Source organism: Furipterus horrens, unplaced genomic scaffold (genome assembly GCF_987537825.1).
Source record: "Furipterus horrens unplaced genomic scaffold, mFurHor1.1.pri manual_scaffold_3, whole genome shotgun sequence".
Classification (NCBI taxonomy): Eukaryota; Metazoa; Chordata; class Mammalia; order Chiroptera; family Furipteridae; genus Furipterus; species Furipterus horrens.
This window is the reverse complement of record NW_028327173.1, coordinates 128,370,007-128,378,930: the sequence shown is the minus strand read 5'-3', so window position 1 is coordinate 128,378,930 and position 8,924 is coordinate 128,370,007. Positions and strand designations below refer to the sequence as shown.

General features: G+C 41.6%; 1 pseudogene; it reads right to left on the bottom strand.

The window, feature by feature from the left end:
- Positions 1-312: 312 nt before the first annotated feature.
- On the bottom strand, positions 313-656 carry LOC150015920 (pancreatic progenitor cell differentiation and proliferation factor pseudogene; annotated as a pseudogene).
- Between the last annotated feature and the right edge of the window lie 8,268 nt (positions 657-8,924).

Below are 8,924 nucleotides of genomic sequence, written 5' to 3'. Positions count from 1 at the left end.
CAAGTTAATTCATAGCAAATTAAAGGCAGATAATAAATGTGGGGATTTTCACCAGTGAAAATTTGAATGACTTGCCTTATTCCAGAATTTTTTTTTTTTTTTTTTTTTTTTTTTTGCTAGCTGCTCAGCGTTCATTTTCCACTTGGTGCAAAGCACCCGGTTATGGGGTGTCAGAAAGGCTTGCGTGTGGCTTGGGTAGTGAAGAGTCTACGGGGTGGGGTGAGGAGAGGAACGGGGGTACTGAAGGACGGGTCGGGGAGAGGCTCAGGAGAGCCTAGCTCCTCTGGAAGTCTGATGACTGGTGGTGGCCACTTAGGATGGGGGCCCGGCATTGACTTTGCTGGGCTGGCCGTCAGGCGGCTTCCTTGTGGCTTCCGGAGCCAGGTCGCAGGTGACCATGCTGCTGGAGGCCTCGGGAGATTCCAAGTACTCTGGGGATTCCAGTACTGTGGCCATGAACCAGAGAGTGGACTTCTGGAAAAGAAGCTCGCCCACCAGTGACCCAGGTCAGCCTTGGGGAGACTAAGGTGGTGGGGGAGGACTTCCCCAGGGTGCTTGGCACTTCCACAGGAGCTGTTACTGGAAGTGGATCCCAGGCTGCACCTATAGTAGTCGGGGGCGGCCACAAGTGAGCCGCTGGAGGGGATGGCTGCCATGCTCTTGTTTGTGGACTGGTGGAAACCCCTCATGGACCTTGGTGTGTGATCACGGGTTGCGGGAATGGGGGCGCTAGGCCACAGAGCCCATTTGCAGAGGAGACAGCAGGAGGCTAATCTACCACCGAGTTGCGTGGGTTATTCCTGATATGCTGAGTGACAGCTCCAACCACTGTTCCTTTCCAAAGTAGGAAGCATGAAGCATGGAGCATTTTCTTACACCAGGTCCTGATACATTCCCACTGCCACAGGCACAGATGAGTGAGTCAGAGATTCAGAGTAGGCACAAAAACGGCTCTTGATAGCCTGGGTAGATTGGCTCTGGGTTCTGGCCAATGACAGGTGCCTTTTATTGGATAAGGGCTATCTAACAGTAAGATCCTCTCAGTGTGTCTGAGCACAAGATAAGGACAGAGACTTGCAGAAAACACAATGGCAAAGAAGCCAAGATACACAGAGAAAATCTCACAGAAGCTTAGTAAGAAGAAACCAAGGAGTGCTGAGAAGACCAGAGAGGCCAATCTAAAGAGGCAGAAAAGAAAGATGCTAAGCCAGTGAGGAGCTAAGTCCTATGGGTGGGGCAGCCAATGTCCCTTCTGAGTGGTGCCTCTGAGCATCCAGGACTGTTGTCCCACAACTAGGGCCTTATCATCATCTGTGCGATGTTTTAATGCTAAGAGGCTGTGTGGCTGCTCAGATTTTTTTCCTGCTGTTTCTTACATCCTGTATCTCTTCTTTAAAAATTCAAATGAAAAGAGATAATATAGATCTCTGTTTCTTGCAAACTGAAGGAAACTTACACATCTCACTAAATGAGATGGTAATATTTCTTTGTAGACAATAATAAATGCACCATTTGCTGAGTGCTAACTATGTGCCAGGCACTGTGACAGGAGTTATATGTGCATGATGTCGCCTAAACGCCATGATAACCCTATGAGATAGATCCTTCCATTATCCCCATTTTACAAGTGAGGAAAAAGCCTCAGAGAGGTGAAATAACATAACTGTTTTTGCATGGTTTATAGCAGCAGAACTAGGGTCTGGATCCAGATCCATGGGGCTCTAAACTGGCATTCTTTTATTTATTTTTTTTTGAAAGATTTTATTTATTTATTCTTAGAGAGATGGGGAGGAAGTGAGAAAGAGATGGAGAGAAACATTGATGTGAGAGGGAGACATCAATCTGTTGCCTCTTTTATGTGCCCCCGACCGGGTACCTGTCCAACCAGGGACAGAACCCACAACTCAGGCATGTGCCCTGACTGGGCATCGAACTGGGGATCTTTTGGTTTGCTGGACGATGCCCAACCAACTGAGCCACACCAGTCAGGGCTAGAACTGACGTTCTTGACAATTGTACCTTCGTGGCAGAGATGGGTAGCTGCTCCCTTCAGTTTATGCTCCACCTTCCATAGAGAAAGTTGTTTCTGGAAAGTCATGACATAGCTGGTCACTGCATTTCCCAACGTCCTGGATTCTAGGGGAAGCCATGTGACTAATTTTTGCCAGTGGAATATGAACTTTGGTTTTGAGTGTCACCTGTGGACAGAGTGCCTCAGCTCTTTTCTGGGGACAAGGCTCCAGAGAACAAGAGTACAGTGTGGAAGGACCCATGACCCTGAACCATAATGTAGAAGAAAACTGTTGAACTGGGACACTTGTATTGTATTATTACATGAACATTAAATAAACTGAGGTTTTGGGTCTGTTTCTTTCCATACTCTAATATAGCTGTGCTGCCCCCTTTCTTGCCTTGGGGGTTGAGAGCAGAATAATTAGCTTAAAGCTTGGACCTCCGATGCCTGGTAGGTTGCCCAACGTTGCTAAAGATTTGTGGTAATGATCTCAGATTGCACTGTTTTCCCACACCAAGAGTAGCTCCCTCTTTCTATTCAACATGACGGAAAAACCAGAAGATGTCATAAACACAGAGTATGTGTTCTTATGCCTTCTCAAAATCCTTGAAAATTCAGGAGGAAAAAAAACAACAACAGAGCTTTGAGCCTAGTAGCACCTCTCACTTTTTTAGAGGCTTCCATTTATACCAACTTATTTTTACATGTCACTTCCTATTTTACACTTCTGCCTGTCAAGTTGCAGCTGCCTTTGGTGTGAAATATGGCACCTGTTTAATGGGTTAACAAGAGATGACACATCTGTTATCAATAGTAAGCAAAAAAGTAACACACCTGGAAAGAGACAGTGAGACTAGAAAAGAGAAACACTAGGAATTTGGAGAGTTTGCCTGTACTGTTATACAGTTGTGGACTATGTCACTGATGTGGGCAACTGGGATCAATCCCACAGGGACCCTTAAGGAAGACATGCAGAATGCACCTCAGAGTTATCTGCTAGAGGGATAGAAGAAGTAAGTGTTTGCCCTTCAGCAACCATCCTCTATTGGTAAAGGGCTGCCTGTAGGACATTAAGATCCCTGCACTTCCATGTTGCATTTTCTTGAGGGCCAGTTCCTATAGGCACACCATGCTTGAGCGTTAAAGAAGTCACCTTAAAGGAGCAGAGGATATGAGGTAGGGCACCAACAGTGTATGATACAGACCCCAGTGCTAGAAAATGTCGGTGGGATTGGAATCCAATACCTACTAATGCTGAAGTACAATGTCACTGTCTACATGCCACTGTTCATCGGGCCTGGGGGCAAGAATGCAGACCTGGGTGTTAGAGCATTGCCTCTAGTTCTAGAATAGCTGCTGCTGGCTACTTACCTTAGGAAAACATTTACTATCTGAACTCAGTCTCTTAAGCTCTAAAATAAGGATACTGGCCCTGGCCGAGTTGTTCAGTTGGTTAAAACATCGGCCCAATACATCAAGGCTGTGGGCACATACAAGAGGCAACTAATGAATGCCTCAATGGATGGAACAATAAATTGATGTCTCTCTCTCTCTCTTTCTCTCTGTCTCTCTAAAATCAATTTAAAATGTTTAAATATAAAATAGGGATACTCAATAAATCCATTATTTTCCAAATTATGTTCAAATGTATACTCATGTTGCAGAATAGAAGAGGTATAGCTAGGAAGAAAGGATTTTGTGGCCCCAAAAAAGATTGGTAAATTGAGCAAACAAAGTTATACAAACATATATTGTTCAATTTCCATGTCTCTACTAGGTCTTGGAAACAGCAAAGTGAATGACACCTTGTCTTTGTAGAGCTTTCATTTCACTGTAAGTGACAGAAAAAGTCATAGCAACTAGTGGTATGGCAGTTAATGGGGGAGATACATGGTCTGGGAGCACAGAGAAGAGATGCTTTAGACTTGTGGAAGTTAGTGAAAGCTTCCACAAGTTGTCAAAAATAATGACTTTGAAAAAAGATTCAGAACTGAGTAAAAATTTCTTTTTATGTATAGTTTCTTTTTTGTGTCTGTGTGTCTAAGTATATAGAAACCCCTTCTAGAAACCTATCATATTTTCCCCCTGAATGCTGCCACCCTGTGCTGTAGTAGGATGAATGCCTCTGGCCCTGAGGACCTGTTGATGGCCTGTTAAAAGAATGAATGTTTGTGACCCCCTAAAAGTCATATATTGAAACTGTACCCCATGCTATGGGCCTTTAAAAAGTTTTTAAAATTAGGTGAGGTCATTAAGAATGTAGTGTTCTGCCACGTGAAGATACCATGAGAAGTCAGAAGTATGCAATACCCAGAAGAGAGCTCTCGCCAGAAAATAACCCTGCTGGCACCCTGATCTTGGACTTCCAGCTTCCAGAATTGTGAGAAATACATTTCTGTTGTTTATTAGACACCCAGTGTATGGCATTTTGTTATAGGGGCACAGGTTAAGACATGGCCCCTTGACTACCTTTACTGAGCCTTACAGGTCTTACTGTCTCATTAGAATTATTGGTTCCATGCTGTCTGAGTTCTTATCTAGGCTTGGTACAAAGGCAGCGTTGAGCACAGGTCCAGTTGAAGAGCTTGGCCTTCATCATTGTCTTTTAATTAAAGCACAATGTCAATTTTGTCTCTTTTATTATGTTTATAGCCTACACTAATCAAATTTAACAATTTTGTCCTTCTATTCATTTTTTATAGCTATCATTTCTTTGATACTTTACTACTCACTTCTTCAGAAGAAATGGTTTTTATCCACGGTGGCAGGTAGGGGTGGAGAAGAAGCTGATTGCAAAAGATTTATCTAAGCAGAAATTCACATAAACTCAATTAATATAATGTCAACAAAAATCATGTCTGTTATGTGCCAAGTATAGGCAACTTAAATTTGGGGTATATAAGTTGATATATATGCAAATGAATGAATGAATGGATGGGTTGATGAATGGATATGGTTGAAACAACAGTCAAGGCAGGTGCCTCTGCCCTCTAGAATCTCTCTCTCTCACACACAAACACGCACACACGCACACATACACACACACACACAAACAGTTCATACATCTTGTGGGACATATGTCATAATCACAGCTGCAATGTTGTCTAAACTAAGACTGCCAAGTGTTGGCATGTTTATGTGGATATTTGAGACTGAGATTGCCAGAGGGCTAGGATTTACGTTCATTCTACCTATGACACAAGACAAAAGAAAATCTTAAAAGAACAAATTAATTATGACCAGGAAAAGAGTGATGTCTACATAAAGGAGTTAATATGTGGGTTGACTGTGAAGGATAAGCAGGATTATTCCATCAATCAACCAATAGAAGCAAAGCATTGAGACAGAACACTGTGAGCATGGACACGGAACCTGTTCTCCAGCAGGGCTGGAGGGCTGGGGTTCTATCTGAGGTGCTGGGAAATGAAGTTCAAGAGAAGGATTAGGGCTGATGGGGATGGAGTTGTTGCTCCAATGAAAATAAGAAGCCATAGATGAAGTAGCACTTTATATCTGAAATGGGAAGGAGGGCAGAGAAGTCTGACAACACATCTTGAGCTCCAGAAGGCCAAAAATCATGTATGTCTTCTGGTTCAATCAAATTCCACAAGTAAGCATTAGAGCTTAAGGAAAATTAGAAGTAATCTAATGTCCAGCCCACCAGCCCTCATCTCCAACTGGGAAAACTTAATGTCTTACATGACTCACATAACTACTCAAATGACTCATGTACTACTTAGTGATAAAACCAAATTCCTGCTTTGCCACTAACTATCTTAGGTTTTAGGCAAATAACTTTCCTTCAAAGTCTTAGTTTCCTCATCCATAAAATGGGTGGTTGTTATTATTCAGTGATAATATATGTAAAATGCTGAGCAACATGCCTGATATGTAGGAAGGACTCAAAATTAATAAAAATTAGTATTCACAACAAAAATAATAACTACATTATCATCAAAGTTGCCTGATATTGTTCAATGCTCACTCATGTATGTCAGTAGTGCCCAGTCCTGGCTGATCATCTGAACCATCTGGGGTGTTTTAGACAGTTATACATTTCCTGGCATCCCCCAAACCTACTGAATATGAATCTTGAGGTGACTGGGGAATCTGAACTTTTGAAAAACTCCCTAGATGTTTCTGAAAATAAGAGCTCGGATTAGAAGCAACTCTCTGTATTTACTGCTGTTCGAACTTTACTTTCTTAGTCTAAGAACGTGGAATCATTTTCCATGGTTCAGTCCTTTAAATGTAGGTGTAGGAGTTGGGGTTGGGAGGTGGGGTATTGCACATAGTGCTAGCATTCCAGGAGGTTAGAAACATCTGTGCTCAAAAGAAAGGAGGGATTAGATGGCAAAATTGGAAATGGGATATTCATCACTGGTGGAAATGATTAATTATACCCAGTTTTGCACATATATTTGCATGCCTCTTAATATAACATATGCAAATACATCTTTAATAGCATGACTTGTTTGCCAATGTTGAATGCTAAGTGTAAATAATTTCTATTTTTTTTGTAGCATTTAGGAGACTTCAATATGGCACTTGCTGGCAGACAGTTGCTGTCTCCTGAGTTTAGCAACTTATTAAGTAATCATTATAAAAATTTTTTTTGCTTACTACTAACAAAAGAAGTCTAGACAACAATTTGTGGTTATCTGTGGAAACAGAGAATAGGTAAAGAAGAAATAACTTAAATTTATGTAAAAATTTTAAAACATGGTCTATAGTTTCCATTTTTTCCTTACTAAGTTTTTGCTAATACAGAGCAAAGAAGTCCATTAGAAGTTTCATCATTTATTTTAGGATCCTAGTTACTTTTTCTGATGATGTCACCAACAGGCAACACAATGTGGACAATAGAATAAATAAGAGAGATAAAATAATTAAAGGCTCTGGCGGTCACTACCTTGAAACATTAATCACTGAATAAACCACCTGTTGACATCCCCCTCTTCCTCTCCTCCTCTCCCCAACCCTGCCCCCCATCCCCTCGCCATTGATATCAGTCTGTATAAAAATCATAGGAACTCCTTCGTGACCTGCAAATTCATGGGGCCCCACTTCCAGAGTTTTTGATACGGTATATCTAGAGGTAGGCCTAGGAATCTGTACTAATAACAAACCTTCCCTCCTCAACTAACCCGTGATTTTGATATGGCTAGTCCTTCGGATATACTTTAAAAAACTGGCCTGGGTAATGTATAGCCTTGAAACTCAGTGTGGTTCCTCGATCAGCAACATCAACATCACCTGGAAGTTTATTAGAAATGCAGAACCTCAGGATGAACACCAGGATTACTCAGTTAGAATCTGCATTTTTCACAACATCCCCAGGCAATTCATAATCATTCAAGTTTAAAAAGCACTGGTCTAGAGGAGGAATCGCCTTCCTTCTTTGCATGTATGAACCTATTCATTTTCCCCACAGCCTTCCCCTCCTAAATTACCAGGGATTGATGGGTTCTCAGGGTAGATCCCCAGATCTACTGAGTCAGAAACTTTAGGGGGAGGGCTCAGCCAATGTGTGTTCTCAAAAGGTCTCCTGTCAGGAGGTGAGTCTAATGTAAGATAAAGTTTTGAGAACCATTGGCATAGTTAATGCTATTGGCCCGCATTTGAAAATGAAGTTCACCAGAATACTCAGTATCTTTGTTGTGTATAACAAATAGGCCAATGTCACCTGATATAGTGCAAGTCATACAGACTCTGGCTTTGTGTTGTCAATGCCCCAGCATCAGTGAGTCCTGCAACACCTCCTACCTCCCGTTTAACTGGTAAGAGGATGCTTTGACCAATGCAGGTGTCAGAGACAATAATCTCTCGTGGTAATTAACGAAAAGCCAGGATTTGGGAGCAACCTGGGCAGCTGTGCTGTATAATGGTATCAGGGGGTAGTGGCTTAGACCATTGAGTTTCAAATGAAAAATAACTTCCTAATCCAAGTACCTTGAGGTTACAAATTAGTATTCTCCATTTTCTGGTGACTGACCTGACTGAAACAGCCTGAGTGAAAATATCAAGGTAATCTGATGCTCAAGAGAGCCCCTGAATTTAAAATGGGGGTGCAATATGGCGGAAAGGTCAGGGAAAATATGACTGGTCCACTGAGCAAGTCAATTTAAGCTGAACATATCTGCCTGTTTCACTCTTGTTTGAACTTTCCAGTAGATTATTATATTCAATGCCTAGCCTTTTACCAACTAACTCTAATTTAGAGGTTTTTGTTTCCCTCTCAGCCCCTCGGCATGCCATTTGGGCTCTTTCTGTTTCTCTTTCTTCCTGTCTCTTCCTCTCTGCGTATCCATCAGTCCGTGTCATTCTGTGTCTGACTCTCCCTACCTTCCTATCCCATCTCTTTAAAGAAGGGACTTAGTGTACCTCCCAGTGGGGAGAGGGGAGAGTGGATTTCAATATGGACAAAAGCAAAGAGGCTGCAAGTAAGGTTTTTGTTGGTACTGTTAATTATTTTTCCTGATGTTGGAGAGTTGCATGTTATCCTGCTATTTTTGTTGCTTCCTTTTTTTTTTTTGCAAGTGTTTGCCATAGATTATTATCGTGCTATTTCTCAAAGGGATTAAAGTATTAGTTTATCAAAATATCAGCATAAAGACCAAAAGTCAAGCAAATTTGCTGCAATAAGAAGAAGCTGCAAATTTGTCAGTTAAGAAATCCTCTCAAATTCAAAGTACAAGCCTAGCTAAGAGCATTTTTTAATAATTGTGACTGAATGAGTGTGAGGTTAACCTGGTGTATGTGCACTTTGATCTTGTGCCTTGTTAAATTTCTCAGTTTTAATAATTGGAGCCATTATTTATGCCATGATTCCAGGAGCTGTGCTATCAGGGAATGCCTGAAATGTAAAATCAGGTTCATTCTGCTAATTTCATTTGTTGAAACTCACATC